The sequence below is a fragment of the Stegodyphus dumicola genome, chromosome 1 (assembly GCF_044657685.1).
Source record: "Stegodyphus dumicola isolate Sdum_Otavi_A_Nest chromosome 1, ASM4465768v1".
Taxonomy (NCBI): Eukaryota; Metazoa; Arthropoda; class Arachnida; order Araneae; family Eresidae; genus Stegodyphus; species Stegodyphus dumicola.
This window is the reverse complement of record NC_140768.1, coordinates 188606789-188621849: the sequence shown is the minus strand read 5'-3', so window position 1 is coordinate 188621849 and position 15061 is coordinate 188606789.

Sequence of the window (15061 nt, the reverse complement as noted above, 5' to 3'; positions counted from 1 at the left end):
ATAGAATTCTCTTATCCAAAATTTTAGTAATAGTGTTGTAAATATACAGGTAGAATTGCAGCTTTTAAACAAATCCTCTAAGGACATCACCATATTTTCGAGAACGACAAAAAAGTGTTATATCTGTCAGATTTATTAACATATACTTGTCTTTTACAGTAATAAAATGGTATGTATGACCTCTTCGAGGTGTTTATTGTTTTCAGTTCGCAGAATGGGTATTCTTATTATTTCAGTTTGCGGATTCGATGACAAACTAAAAAATATTGTTGTTTGAAGAAAATATTTGTTACAACTTTCTTGTGCAAATGATCAATGAAATAAACGCACAGATACGTTTGAATACTTAGCTCTTTTCTTTATATAATAATAAATAAGCGCACAAGTTAACAGGTGGTCGATTTACGTTTTGATGAAATAATATCAGCCATTCTATTTGGCTGATATTATTTCTTGCCATTTTGCTGTGTCTTTTCCAACAACTCATTTTAAATATAATGACTTTATGTTCTAAATCAGCGGTTCTCAACCTTTTGACTAACGCGTACCATCTAAACAAAAACTGAAAACCTTTAGTACCTCCACTACAAAGTACTAATACTATCACCATTCTTTAACAAAGCACAGATCGCATAAATTTACGAGTGTTAGAGAAAAATCTCAATCAGGATGTTGGTGTTTTAATTTAATAGTTAAAAATACTTTGCGTACCATCTATTTTCTCCTGCGTACCACTGGTTGAGAAGCCCTGTTCTAAATATTTAAATTCTGGGAGATTAATTCTTAAACTATTGGGCTTAAGTGCTTAAAACTGTTTCAGGAGTTAAATCCGTATAAAAGAGTCAGATTACAGTTTCTTTCAAATATTTTTATAATTTATTAGCCCAGAGTGGACGTTAGTCCTGAGATATTAATCTCGAAACGGCATTTTGCGTCGAAACGCTTATATGCATTGTATCACTTTTAAAATTGTTGCCACAAAATATTGTCGCCTTATATTATATTTAAAGAAATTAAATAATGAAGAATCTGAAGGAATTGTGAGCATATTTCTCGTATTATGAAAAAAAAGAAAAAAAAAAAAAAAAAGGTACCTAGAGCCATCAAAGTTTAAAAAGCGTAGTCTTCCACACGAACATAGGCACCTGGAGCCCAAATTTTGAACTTCGAATTTGTTTTATGATCTATGTCATATTTTGTAAAACTTTAAAAACTTTAATGAATTTTTGATTTACAATTTCAACGTTTTGAAAGCGAGCAGTGGCAACACTGTACAGATAAAGAAATTATTTCAGCGGGCGAGACTGTTGTCTAACAGAAATTCTACATCTACTTAATAACAAAGCTAAAAAGACAAAGGATACTAGGAGTGAGAATAACAGCAGACTGGTAGACTACGAACTTAGCGAGAGCGTAAAAAACTTTAACAATCCCTTTTGGGCAAACGTTAAAATTTGAAATCTTTCACACTTTTTAAAAGTTTATTTATATATTTATTAAAATTTCAACGTAATGGACTGTATTTAAATTAAAATTTTAATACGGAACCTTCTGCAGAATTGCTGAAAATTCAAAAGAAAAAAAAATCTGCTTATACAGATATAGATAGATAAATATACGTGTGTGTAAGATAAAAAAAATCTAAATCTAAAAACTATGATTTACACTAGTAAGAGCCCTTAATTCCCCTTCCTATTCTAAAAATAGTAATAACTTTTCTGGACTGTATCGTTTCTAAATCATTCTATATCACATGGCTCGCATAACTCTAATGGCGTAGCTTATTCGGAATCTGAACTCCAAATTTCGAAAACTGAAATCTTTCTCTTAAAAGGCGGCTATTTTGGATAATTGCGCACTTTTAGCTACTACCTCTCTTCCTTTTAAGACGCTGTTTCGCTCTGCTCCCTTTCTATTGCAACAGTATCAAAAATATAAATGTTCTTGAATAGGCATGATTACATGTCTATACGATTCAGTTCTTATTCTATGCAATGACTGAATAAGAACATAAGTCTATATAAGTGTGGCCAGTTTGGGTGAGGAAAAACGTAATAAGCTAATTTGTTCTAAAGCACTTAAAACTGCGTATCGTTCTGTAATTCATTTTTTGATCAGAAATGAAACAAAGAATTGACCCAAAGAAATAAAATAACGTTATTATCATTGGTATATATGTATAGCGATTCATCTTCTTGCTATTCTTCAGTGACAGAATGAGTAAAACAATGTCACATGTGTGGAGAATCCGTAGAATGTGATTTTCGGGAAGGTTCGGCCATTGGTAGCATTGATATCAGAAAATAATTCTTGAGCCTAGAAAAAAGTATTGAGCGATAGGCGATCAAAAGTCAAGGAGACAGCAACAAGACTCTATCTGAAACTGTTTCGCACATTCTGCATGAACGCTTCACATGAGCAAAAGTCTTTGCAAGACTGATACCTCAAATTCAAACTAGCAATACGTGTCAATGGTTTTCAGAAACAACAATGCGATTAAGAAGCTTTACGCCCCTTACAACCCAAAGTTAATTTCATATGGTTATTATTTGTTCTCCACATTAAAATGGGAACTTCATGGAAAGAGATTTAATGATAATGATGGGGTTATAGAACGTCCTGAGGGCAATCCTTCAGATTACGTTTTCAGGGTGAACAGCTTTGCATTCAACGACGTGACTGTGTTGAGGTGCAGGGAGATCATACTGAAAAAACAAACTGCAAAAATGTGTCTATTTCTTTTAACAATATATCAGGCCGAAAACATATGGATCTACGTGCGTACATTTACCGTGTTCTCCGCAAAAGTACTTCCAGAAATATGTACGAGATTGGAGGGTCAGGGTAGTATGCGGAAAATTCTGTTATCAGATCTACAATGACAATGTAATGGTTTGGAGACTTTAAATTAAAAATTTACAAGTACTTAAATAGTACTTAAATAGTACTTAAATTCCAATATAGTAATCTTTCATGTTTTAGGATGTAATCTTTCGAATCTTCATCCAGTTTTAGACTTGCCCCTAGTTTTACAAAAAAATTACAGAATTTAATATCTAAGCATAGTTTGAGTCATAGAATCGAAGTATGAAAAAAAAATAGGTATATTATATCAGAAAAAGTTCAATTTTGTATCAAAATACCTATGTTAGAACAATTTGCTATATGTAAATCTACTGTATATCGTAAGCCGCTCTTTCGAGATATGGAGAACGAAAGTTAAATTTCGACAATCGGTCCAGCAGAATGGGAAATATAGAACTGTCTTTATTGATAAAGCTACTGCTGCACAAATGGTCTTGATGAAAAATGTTTACCGCTAAAGTTGGTCATATATGTCAGTTTGTTTCCAACTTGGCCAATATTTTAGGAGTTTCTTATAAGCATATTTATAGGATCATAAGAGTCATTTTTCTAACACGTTCTCGTCGTGTCCTTTTCTTTCTTTCGGCTGTGGTATAAATGAAGGGAATAGCCATGAGGCATTCAAGAGAATATGTTTAGAATATATTTCTTTTAGTGTGCTTGTGAGTTTAGATATAAAAAATTTCTAACCTTTGCTTTTTGAACAATTTAGCAATTCTCTTCCACTTTTACAAATCTGAAGATGTGGATTCGACTCCAAATATTTTGCATTTTTAGAAATATTTCCAAATATTACCAATTCGTTTAGAAAACCGAATTGATAATAACCGTTCCGGTTTTCAGAAGAATCTTGCATTTGTCTTTGAGCTATTTTTAGCAGATCATCCTAATTAGTAGGGGGAAAAATGCTTCAAAAACATTGTCGTCTTTATTTGGATTGGTTACCTTATAAGGTATTTCTCCCACTTCCCTAGCGTGCCTTCGTGGTGTAACGGTAGCACGCTGGGCCGGTATTCCAGAAGTTCGTGATTTGATTCTCGGCGAAGGCGGTTGCATATTTTTCATCTTTTCTGCTCCCAATTAACCTAATAACTCTACAGTGGCGCCTGAACTAAAAGGGTTGTGGATGATGATTCTCCGCACACAGGATTTGGGACTAGGTCCCCTAAAAACCCTAGTCTCCCTTTAAAAAGGGGAGTATATAAGGTATTTCTCCCATTTCTCTAGCATGCCTTCGTGGTGTGACGGTAGCACGCTAGGACGGTATTCCAGAGCTACGTGGTTCGATTCCCGGCGAAGGCGGTTGCATATTTTTCATCTTTTCTGCTTCCAATTAACCTAATGACTCTACAACCTAGAAGATCTTTACAAGCTCGTTATAGTTCTTTTATTTATATGAGTTGTGGATTTATCCCACCGTTCTTGTTTTTAATGTTATTTTAGATTTTATGCATTATTTGCTATGATTATGAGAATATGAGTGAAACTCGGGCACGCTTAAAATTTTCCCATATAAATTAAGAGTTTCTTTCTTTCATCGTATGCCATTTTGGCAGATGGAAAATTCTCAGATGTATTTTATTTTGGTAAAGTAGCATACACTTGTACAAAAATTTAAAAAATTCCAATATTAAAGAAATAAATATAAATTTAAAGTAATGAAAAATAAATATATATTAATTCAAAATACAGATAAACAAATAAATATTTATAATAAATCAGTCTGCAAAAATATTATATTATTTGCCATTTTATGAACAATGAATCGCTTTTCCGGGTAAATCTAATTTTTCTTATAATTATGATTTGTTATTTATTTGAAATTTAGCAATAGCAAACAGGAAAGAAAAAATGTAAACCATTAACTCGTGTATTTAGTTTAATTACCTTTTAGACTGTTTTGTATTTTTAAGATAAAATTATGTGTAATCCCTGGCTACAGTAAATATTTGGAAATATCTTTCAAATTTTGAAAATGTTCATTCGGCTTTTGTTACACTTTTATTGGTTAAAATCAAAGAAATTTTTTGTGAGTTATCAGTAATTACAAGGATATTTAATTTTACGAGTAAGTAAGTAGTTTTTTAATGATTGTTAAAATAATAGTTTCAAATAATATTTTAATATTTTGTTGCTAATAACTTAATATTTCTATTAAACTCTCAGTAGTTGTTAATAGGTTTAAAGACATTTGCAGTTACTAACTAAATATTCCTAATATTCCTAATAAATTATCAATAGTTGATAAAGTTATTAATAAAACGTTAAAGTTATTAATAATTACTAACGAACAGCTATTAATATTTAATGTTTGGTTATAACAATAGCTTTACATGGTGGTTTCATATTTTATAATTATTTAGGGAAAATATTAGAAATATTATTTAAATTGCATATACATCTAGAAGTTATTTGGTATACTCTAGAAATACGACCTTTTTAAACTATAGTAAAAGCATTTTTTAATTTTTTATTGTCTTCTGCTTTCCTCTTGTCTTTAACCTAATTTGCAGTGAAGCCAATCTGAAATCATTTTGGCTTACTGAAAATCTTGAATATACCGTCAGAAAACTAAAACTTTTCATTTGTGACGTAGTGATTATAGATAAGAAATTGAAAATCACCAGACGGAAAGGGGAAAAGAGATGAAGAAAACACAGATTACCAGAAGAGTTTATTGCGATGTTTATTTGTAAAGAAAAAAATACAGTAAATAACAGATCTTAATTGTCCGTTGAGGATAAACAGGCTGAAAGGAGTAAACAAACGCACAGTTAAGATGAAGTCCTGATGCACAAGATAAGGGGGAAAAAACATTTAAAGGAAACAAAGGAAGAAACAGAATCACTTTAAAGTCTCTAACATCTACAATAATTTACCATCAAAACTTCAAAATGTTTTGAAAAAAATTAAAAATTTGAAAAATATATAACATTTGTAAGCATAAAAAATTGCACTCATCTTGGAATGCAAATTCAATTTAACACCTTATAAGGTATTTCTCCCGCCTTCTTAGCATGCCTTCGTAGTGTAGTGGTCAGCACACTTGGCGCGAATTCGAGAGGTCCGTGGTTCGAGTCCCGGCGAAGGCATTGCTCATTTTGCATCTCGCCTGCTTCGAAATAACTAATGTCTCTGCAGTGGCGCCCGAGCTAAAAAAAGGTGGTGGATGATGACTGACGATTGGGTCCAATAATCCCCAGTCGCCCTTTAAAAGGGGAAGTATATAAGATATTTCTCCCGCTTTCTTAGCATGCCATCGTGCTATAACGGCCAGCACAGTCGGCGCGTATCGAGAAGTCTGAGGTGCGAGTCCCGGCGAGGGCATTGCTCATCTTTCATGTCTCCTGCTTCGAAATAACCTAATACCTCTACAAGCTTAAACTATTTTAAGTAGGCAGTCATGACAGACTTCTAATTTAAGATTTTGTTTCCCAGAAATTAAAAATATAGAATATGAAATTGTGCATTTATTTCACTAAATTGATTGCTCATGAAACTTTCAGAAGCTATTTTCATCAAGCAGAAATGCTGTCAGAAATGTTTTATCAGTATGTGAAGTTTGCGATTTGAAAACACTAAGGTATTAAAGGTGCTTATTAATTTCAATAATGTTCCAAAATTACCAGTTAGATGCATTATAAATTAAATTTATTTTAAAATTATATCACTTAAATATAATACCATTTGTGACGTAGTTATCTTTAATGTTATAAAAATACATTAAATAATTGGTTAATTAGAAACAACAAAACTGTAATAGAAATTCTAAACAAATATGAAACTTCAAATTCTAAGCGTTATGATTTTGAGAATCCGTATACATCTTTTTCATTTAAACAGAAATTATAGTTGCCTAATTTCATGTTTTGAAATATTTATTTTACTAAATTTAATAAGCTACAAAATTAATCGGACTATCATAATTATGCAAGTTTTAATGAATAAATTAAGCGTAATAACAAATTATACTCGCAAATTAATTGTATAGCTTCTTGTTCCTACAAGCTATTTTACATAAATTTGTTATTAATTTTTATTTGTCAAGGGGAAAAATTCACAAAAAACTGTAACAAATTAAAATACTAGAATAAAAATATACATGCTTAAAAATATGTTGATGATATCACTGCAATTAATGATTTTAAGCAAATTGAAATAAATGATATCTATTCTAACTGCTTAAAATTACATAAAAGTAATAAATGTTTCAATAATGGAAGCTAATTGAATGTAATTCGTAAAAATCGTAATGCCTTCACCCTACATTATGAGCTTTCTATTTAAAAGCATTAAATTTTATATCTGGTACTGTAACGTATTAAAATATGTTATTGTTAACACTGTAATTAATGTCCATCAGAATCAGCCAAAACTTCAATAATATTCCAAAATATCATAAACTGCTTACCTCCCTGGGTAGTATAATGGTAAGAGGAGGCTGACTACTATCCCGAAATTAAGAGGGTGTGTTACCGACTTCCCCGTAAGATTGTATGTTTGTATGTCTTCTCCTTCATTGATGGAATACTGTACTCCCGGTGGTGCAAAATTTTCCGGATAAACTTCTCCGTGAAAAGACAACAAAATGACCAATGGACACGGTTTTTCTTGTAGAATGCTTTCCAACAATTCTGCCATAGGAAACAAATCATAGTGAAATTTCCGTATGAACAGAGAGTTTAGAAATAGTAACATAGCAATTGTTATTAAACAAATGCTGATGTTATACTTGAAGTCTCTCTGAATGTTTCTAAAACTGCTTCTGTAAAAACGTTTTTACAGAATTTTATCAATTTATTAAAGAATAGGGCCTGGTTCGTTTCCTAGTCTGCGTAGCTTGATAGAAAGTAGCTTTCTGACAAACTTTCTTATATAGTAACTTTCTTATCTTTTCTGCTTTTTCCCAAGCACCCAAATATCCAGTTTCAGTTATTAAACTCAATTAAATAATTTCGTTAAAAATGTTGCTTTTTGCTGCAACAAAGCCTCAATTTTCCCGCTAATTTTTGCACCATTACTTATATGTATAAAACACTCAATGCTATATCACAATGCAATTAGGAATTCGGCTGTAAATAACTATATTAACAGGATCATTAGGTGCGTTCGGTAAAAAAGCCATAAAAAAGTTCCGAGAAAGATCATCATTTTAATTTTCAGTATTTTGAACGCATGCCTACGATAGCACTACTTCCTACAACAATGAAAGCATGATATCATCGTTTCCCTCAACCAGGGAGGGAAAGACTCTAAAGATACTGATAATTAATAGATCCACTAGGGTGTTTCCCTGCACAGGGAAGCTCGCTTCAGATCGCTGTTTTTGCTTCTCACTCAAAAGGATGATCCAAGGAAGACTTATAGAATACTCAGAAAAACGTAGTATCATTAGTAGAATACATTTCGGGTTTTGCAGAAGCCATTCCAGAGTTCATCAACCGGTTAAAATGGTAACAATAAAATTGCACATACCTTCAAGCATTTGACATGTCTGACATCAAGGACTATCTTCAAACTCATAAAACTTCAGATTGCTAAAATAATTAATCCATACTTTTGAAGCTCGCAGTAGCGATGCACTTTCTCTTAGAAAACGCATCTTTATCGGAGTTCATCAGAGTTCGGTTCCAGCAAAATTATTTAATTTATTTGTTAAAGATCTGCAGAACCCGCTAGTAAGGTATGTTGCTAAATATTTTGATAATACAGCAGATTTAAATGTTTCGCGCAACCCAAATTATGTAGTGGATAAACTTAGTAATACAGTGGATGGACAAAAATATGGAAACACCTTGTGCATGTTTGAAAAGAAAGATTGATTTTAATGAAATATGTAGGTGGCGCTCGCGTTTTTGACTACTGACGCCACCTATACAACTTCGTAAATGTGCTAAACAGTTCAGTTGTTGTCGGAGTACTGTTATGTGAGGTTGTCATTGCATTATGTAAGAGTTAACAGACTTCGAACGTGGGCAAATTGTTGGAGCACGTATGGTAGGTGCTTACGTAAGCAAGGTAGCCGAGGTGTTTAGTGTTTCAAGAGGTACTGTATCGAAGATTTATTCCGCATATTTGAAAAGCGGAAAAACATCATCTGCTAAATCACAGCGCGGACGACAGTGTGTCCTGAGTGATCGTGACAGACGATCATTAAGGGCAATTGTGACGAAAAATAAGAACACAACAGCTGCAAAAGTTACTGCTGAAATGAATGTTGTGTTACCGAACTCTGTGAGTACCAAAACAAATAGAAGGGACCTTCATAAACAGGGAATTGCTGGCCGTGCTGCAATTGAGAAGCCACTCATCAGTGATGCTAATGCCCGTAACAGGAAAAAGTGGTGTTTAAGTCATAAGGACTATAGAGTAGTCTAAGCGAGTAATATGGTCTGACGAGTCTTCTTTCACATTGTTTCCCACTTCTGGCCGAGTTTACGTCTGGAGAACGCCATCTCAAGCCTATAATACAGACTGCTTGTTGCCAAGAATGAAACATGGCGGGGGTTCTGTTATGGTTTGGGCAGCCATATCGTGGTTCTCTGCTAGCCTCATGATAACTGTGTCAGAGCACATGACTGCCAAGACTTATGTGAACATTTTGGTCGATCAAGTTCATCCCATGGTACAAACTTTGTTCCCCGATGGTGATGGTGTCTTCCAAGACGACAAAGCCCCTGTTCACACAGCTCACATTGTCCAGGACTGGTTTTCTGAGCACGAGGATGAGTTGTCCCATCTCCCCTGGCCACCACAGTCACCAGACCTGAATATTATCGAACCTTTGTGGTCTACATTGGAATGGAAAGTGCGTTCTCGTTATCCACCGCCAACATCGTTATCTGAACTTGCCACCGTTTTGCTGGAAGAATGGTATAATATTCCCTTGGCAAACATACAGGAACTGTATTTATCCATTCCGAGAAGACTGCAAGCTGTTTTGGATGCTTACGGGTTTCCTACACCATATTAAGCAAAGAAACATGTTTTTTTAAAGGTGTTTCCATATTTTTGTCCATCCCCTGTATTTCTCAGTGGTTCCCTAAATAACGCGCAAAGTTAAATCCGCTGAAAAGTAATATTATTATCTTCAGAAAATACAATAAGAATTTAGAGTGTTACACATTTTTATCTATGGAACTCAATTTCAGTCATCCCTTCAAAAACATTTCTAGGAGTCATTTCAGATGAAGAATTCATATTCAAGGAACACATTGAATATACACTCACTAAAAAAAATTCCGCTTATATGTCTTTATATAACTTGTTTGACAGGAAATCAAAGCTTAGCCTTAACAGAGCAAAAGAATTCTCTATGTCGCCTTCATACAGCCAATAATTACTTGCGCCATATCAGCTTGGGCTATCGCTCTCAGAACCAAACGAAAGCGATTTTATCGTTTCCAGAACGAGTTATTGAGAAACATGATCTATACGCCATGATTTGTACGTACGTACGTACGTACGTTATTATCTTAAACGATTTCAATATAGTTCACTTGCATGAATATACTTTACCGACTTGCCACAGCTTCTTTAGCAAAACTTCAACCTCTGAGTTCCTTACGATTGCTTCACGCATGGACTATAATCCCGTGGTTTTGCATAATTTGAAAAGGTTAATCACAGTGCATTATGATCCCAAGTGATGAAGTAAAACCAGAAGTAAATCTTAAGATCATTATTATGAATTCTCATTTCATGATATTTCAAAATTTTTTTCTGTTCTGTATATATTACCATTTCTTTGTGTTTGCGTATCTTACGAAATCTTAATTGCTTGTTAACCATTTATACAAACTTCATTTAATTAGTGTTCTGATGTAAACATACCAGCTAATGTAGTCAGATAGTTAATGCATAAAATTCCGAAGATATTTCATCCTTCATCAAGTCATCAGCTGGACAACATACTTTCCCACTTAGCGTAGTGCTCTTCGCTTATTTCATATGTTACATCATCTCCCTTAGGCATTATCCCCTCTAAAGACTCGGGTAAAAAAAATTAAATGATATCTATTTGTAACCAAGCCATTTGTAACTGTAGCCATTTGTAACTAAGCCTGAGCAGCCTCGCTAGTATCTGAGTACTTCAGACCTTTAAACACTGATAGTTCAAACCCAGGCCGAACGGGCTGGTTGTATGGTTGGTTTTCGTTGTTATTCCCATGTATAACGTGAATAGAAGCCAGTTTCCTTTGTAATGTTCTCTACGAAGGCATCCTTCCCTTAGGCAGATAAATTACTTGTACTTTGCCATATTCAAATAAGCTAACCTGAAGATAAACCAAATTTAGGTACGTTCTTATCTTACCATTTTCAAACACTCTTTGTAATCCACACGCTGTCATGAAGTCGTAAAATTAAATGTATTTGAGTTTTTAATTTTTCATTTACTCACTTTAAGATAATTTCACTTTTTGTTGTATTATATTTTTGATTCACGCATTTCAGAAGTTATGTGATTTTTTCCACGACTTAACAGTATTTGTGAGCTCAGCTTTGTGAGATATGTTTTCTTTTCTTCTAAATAACCAAGAACATATTCTTCACCTTTTAACAGAAATTTGCTTTTCGTGATAAGACTGGTTAACACTAAAGTTTTCCTTTCACTTACTCTCAAATAAAATCCTATAGGCTTTGATACAGATCAAACTCCTTGTTTTATCTACACTTTGTCGAATACCTATTTCGTACGAAAGTACTTTCAAACCAGAAAATATACTTTCAAACTATAATCGCTGTCGTAATATTGATTTGAATACCAGATTTGTTATTTCAACCTGTCACAGTTTGTTGAAGTCTCTACTCAATGGAGAATTGTCTTTTCGTGCCTTCGTTCTCCAGAAATTAATTAAATTCATAATTTGTGAATTCAGAGTATTATCATTTCAGAATTTTAAGTTGCTTTTCCATTTGTTTTTCCTCCAGCAAAATTACGCTTTTATATATTCAAAGGTTCTAACCTTTTTCTTATTATGTACTACCTAGTAATAATTTGCAGTTTGTCAGCCATAAAAGTTACAAAATATTTACCAACTTCTAATGACTTAACATTCATCGGACCACATATGATCACGTGTATATATGTATTCTACATATGTTCAAGAATATCACGATTAATTCCTTGCGCATTTTTTACTCTATCTGCAACACTCCGCTGCCTTATATCCTCTGTTGCAGCGGTAACAAATTGATTAAAAAACCCTGAACTTAGCTGTTTCCTTGCGTTATAAATTTACATCGTTTTTCTTTCCCTAGTAACTAACTTTTAACATGATCGAGTCTGACAATTTATCACATTCTATTGCTACTTTGGAGCCCTCATATTCCTCGGTTAAGCTACAAAATAACAAAATCGCTAACAATTTTTCAGATTTTTCAGAATTAATTTTTGAAAATTTATCTACAATTTGAAAAAAAATTAAATGTTCCTGGATCAACCTGTCAGGACTTGTATGTCTTTTGATTTGCTTTGGAAATATGATGTGTCCTGAATAGGAACAGGGAGCTTACTCAAGCTATGTTCAAAAATGTGTCGAATGGACAACACTAGCAGGAAGGGTTGACTTTACCCTTTATTCTCTATAAGATTACAAGTGCTCCCGCACTTCGGATACAGAGACCAACCACTTGTGGTCTGAACGTAAAAGTATAAAACTACTAACTAAAATTTTAAATAAGAGCTAACTTTAAATTAGTTTACAAATGCCTAACACTAAGACTGCTCTTTTAAAAGATTACATATGTAGTACGCAAACTGCGGAAACTACACATTAAAAGTAACTCAACTAAGCTTCATATAAATTTTCTCACTTTTTCATGAGTACTTTCTCATAGGATTTTATACCGATAGAAAGTACTGATAATGTTTATTAATCTTTCTGAATTCGTTTATCAGTTTATGTGTTATTTTTTTTAATATTAGGATTTAGAGTCATTAGGATTTCTTTTGAAGTAGGAAACACGAAAAATGTGCAACGCCCTCGCCGTGTTCGAACCTGGACCTCACGAATACGCGCCGAGTGTGCTACCGTTACACCACGAAGACATGCTGAAAGGAGGGAGAAAATTCCTTATATACTCCGCCTTTTGAAGGGTGACTGGAGACTAGGGGACCCAATTGTCAAATCCTGGTGGTGAAGAATCATCATCTTTCATCTTTTAGTTCGTACGCCACTGTAGAGTCATTAGGTTATTTTGAAGCTATTAGGCTATGCGAAAAATGACCAGTGTCTTCGCCTGGACTCAAATCTGGTAGTCTCGAAAATGCACCGCCTGTGCTACCGTTACACCACGAAAGCACGCAGAAAGGAGGGAGAAAATATCTGATAAGGATCTAGCAATTCTGAAATGCGTTTGCACTCTTGCATTCTGGAGACTTGTCCCCTAGTCTCCATTCACCCTCCAAAAGGCGGAGTATATAAGGAATTTTCTCCCTCCTTTCAGCATGTCTTCGTGGTGCAACGGTAGCACACTCGGCGCGTATTCGTGAGGTCCAGGTTCGAACACGGCGAGGGCGTTGCACATTTTTCGTGTTTCCTACTTCGAAAGAAATCCTAATGACTTTGATTAAAACTTCTGTACGTTCACCGTGAGTAGTTGACACATTTCCATTTTGCTGAGGATTAATTCTTAAACACTATTTTATTTTATCCAGCTCCCCATTTTAAAAATTTTCTTAAGGCTTTATTTTTTGAATTGCGATATCACAGATTCATTTTTATTAATTATTCTTAAGTCATTCACATCTATTCCAGTGGCAATCCCCCTTCGTACGTAAATACAGTTATCCGATATTAAATTTTGAAATTAAGCTTTCTTAAAATTTTATGGAATTTTAGGGTCCACATTCGTCCTACTTGCTTAAGTCCGCAGACTGAGACTGTTAAGCCTTAAGAATTTTTCTTTTAGAAATTAAAAATACAAATACAATTACATTCTGTCGTAAATATTGCTTCATCAGTAGCTGTATTGATAAAACTTGTTTAAACATTCGTTCCATATACCTGTTCAGATTATAATTAGCTGCGAATGCCAGTGTTTTACATATACTTATTATACACATCAACGTGCCCTCGATTTATTCCAAAGTAGCGTAGTGCTATCACGAACTTTATCGCAGTGCTATAGCAAGCAACAGGCGAAAAGTCTTGGAATGTTTAATCCCATATTCTTGCGAGCACCCATTGGCGACAAATCTTTGTCTTGATCACTTGCATCATCTGTCTTTTGCTTTCATTCGAAGTGTCCACTTGCACTCAGTTCGGGTTTTCTGGTAAACCAGTTAATTTACAAATATTACTTAAAAATCTATATTCCTCTTTTCTATCTCAATGTTACATAGTCATAGTTACATTACATACAAACCTACAAATTTTCTCTGGTCTTAATAATGTTTCTGGATCTACAACAGCTTTTTCGTTATACATTATTCCGTTTTTGCAGACCTTTCTTGATATGCCTATTTACCTCTTTTCATAAACTCGTTGCATGTCTTAAAAAATCATTTCAAACATTTCACCCGGAATGAGCTTTTTCCTGCCTTACATTTATCTAATATTTTAGTACTTATGTCTGTAGAAAATAAACTCTATTTATTCCTTTCTTCGGTTTCTAGTTGTGTTCCTGGTCTCTCGTTGCGGTGTTTCTAAACATCAAACATCATGACTCTTCATGATTTTTGAAGTTCGAGGTTTCCACAAAAAATTAAACTTTGGCTTCTTGTTTAAAGGTGGATATTCTGTATACAATTGCCACAATGTATTATTGTACCCAGTACGATTCCCAGTATGATTAATCGCTAAAAAGAACTAATCACTTTTTTTTTGTTCCCTGTTACTTTTAAGAAAAACTTTGAGGAATATTAAATTTCTTCAGAACGTGTAGGTTAAAAAGTAGTTTAAGTCTACAGTCTTGCTTTGTAATATGTCTAGGACATTTACCAGTAAAAGATGTTTAGAAATTTTACCAGTAGGCGTAGGAATAATGAAAATTTTACAGTTGTTGAGTCGCTGGGTTTGTCGAACAGGTAATATGAAAAATATACTAAACCTCGCCTGGATTCGAACTCCTGACCCCCCCCCGACTGCTAGTTGGACAGGCTTCCAATTACATCATGAAAAAGGAAGATATGAAAATAGAAAGCACAGAGGGGTATAAAAAATTTTAAAAATACCCTACAAAGTTAGCATTT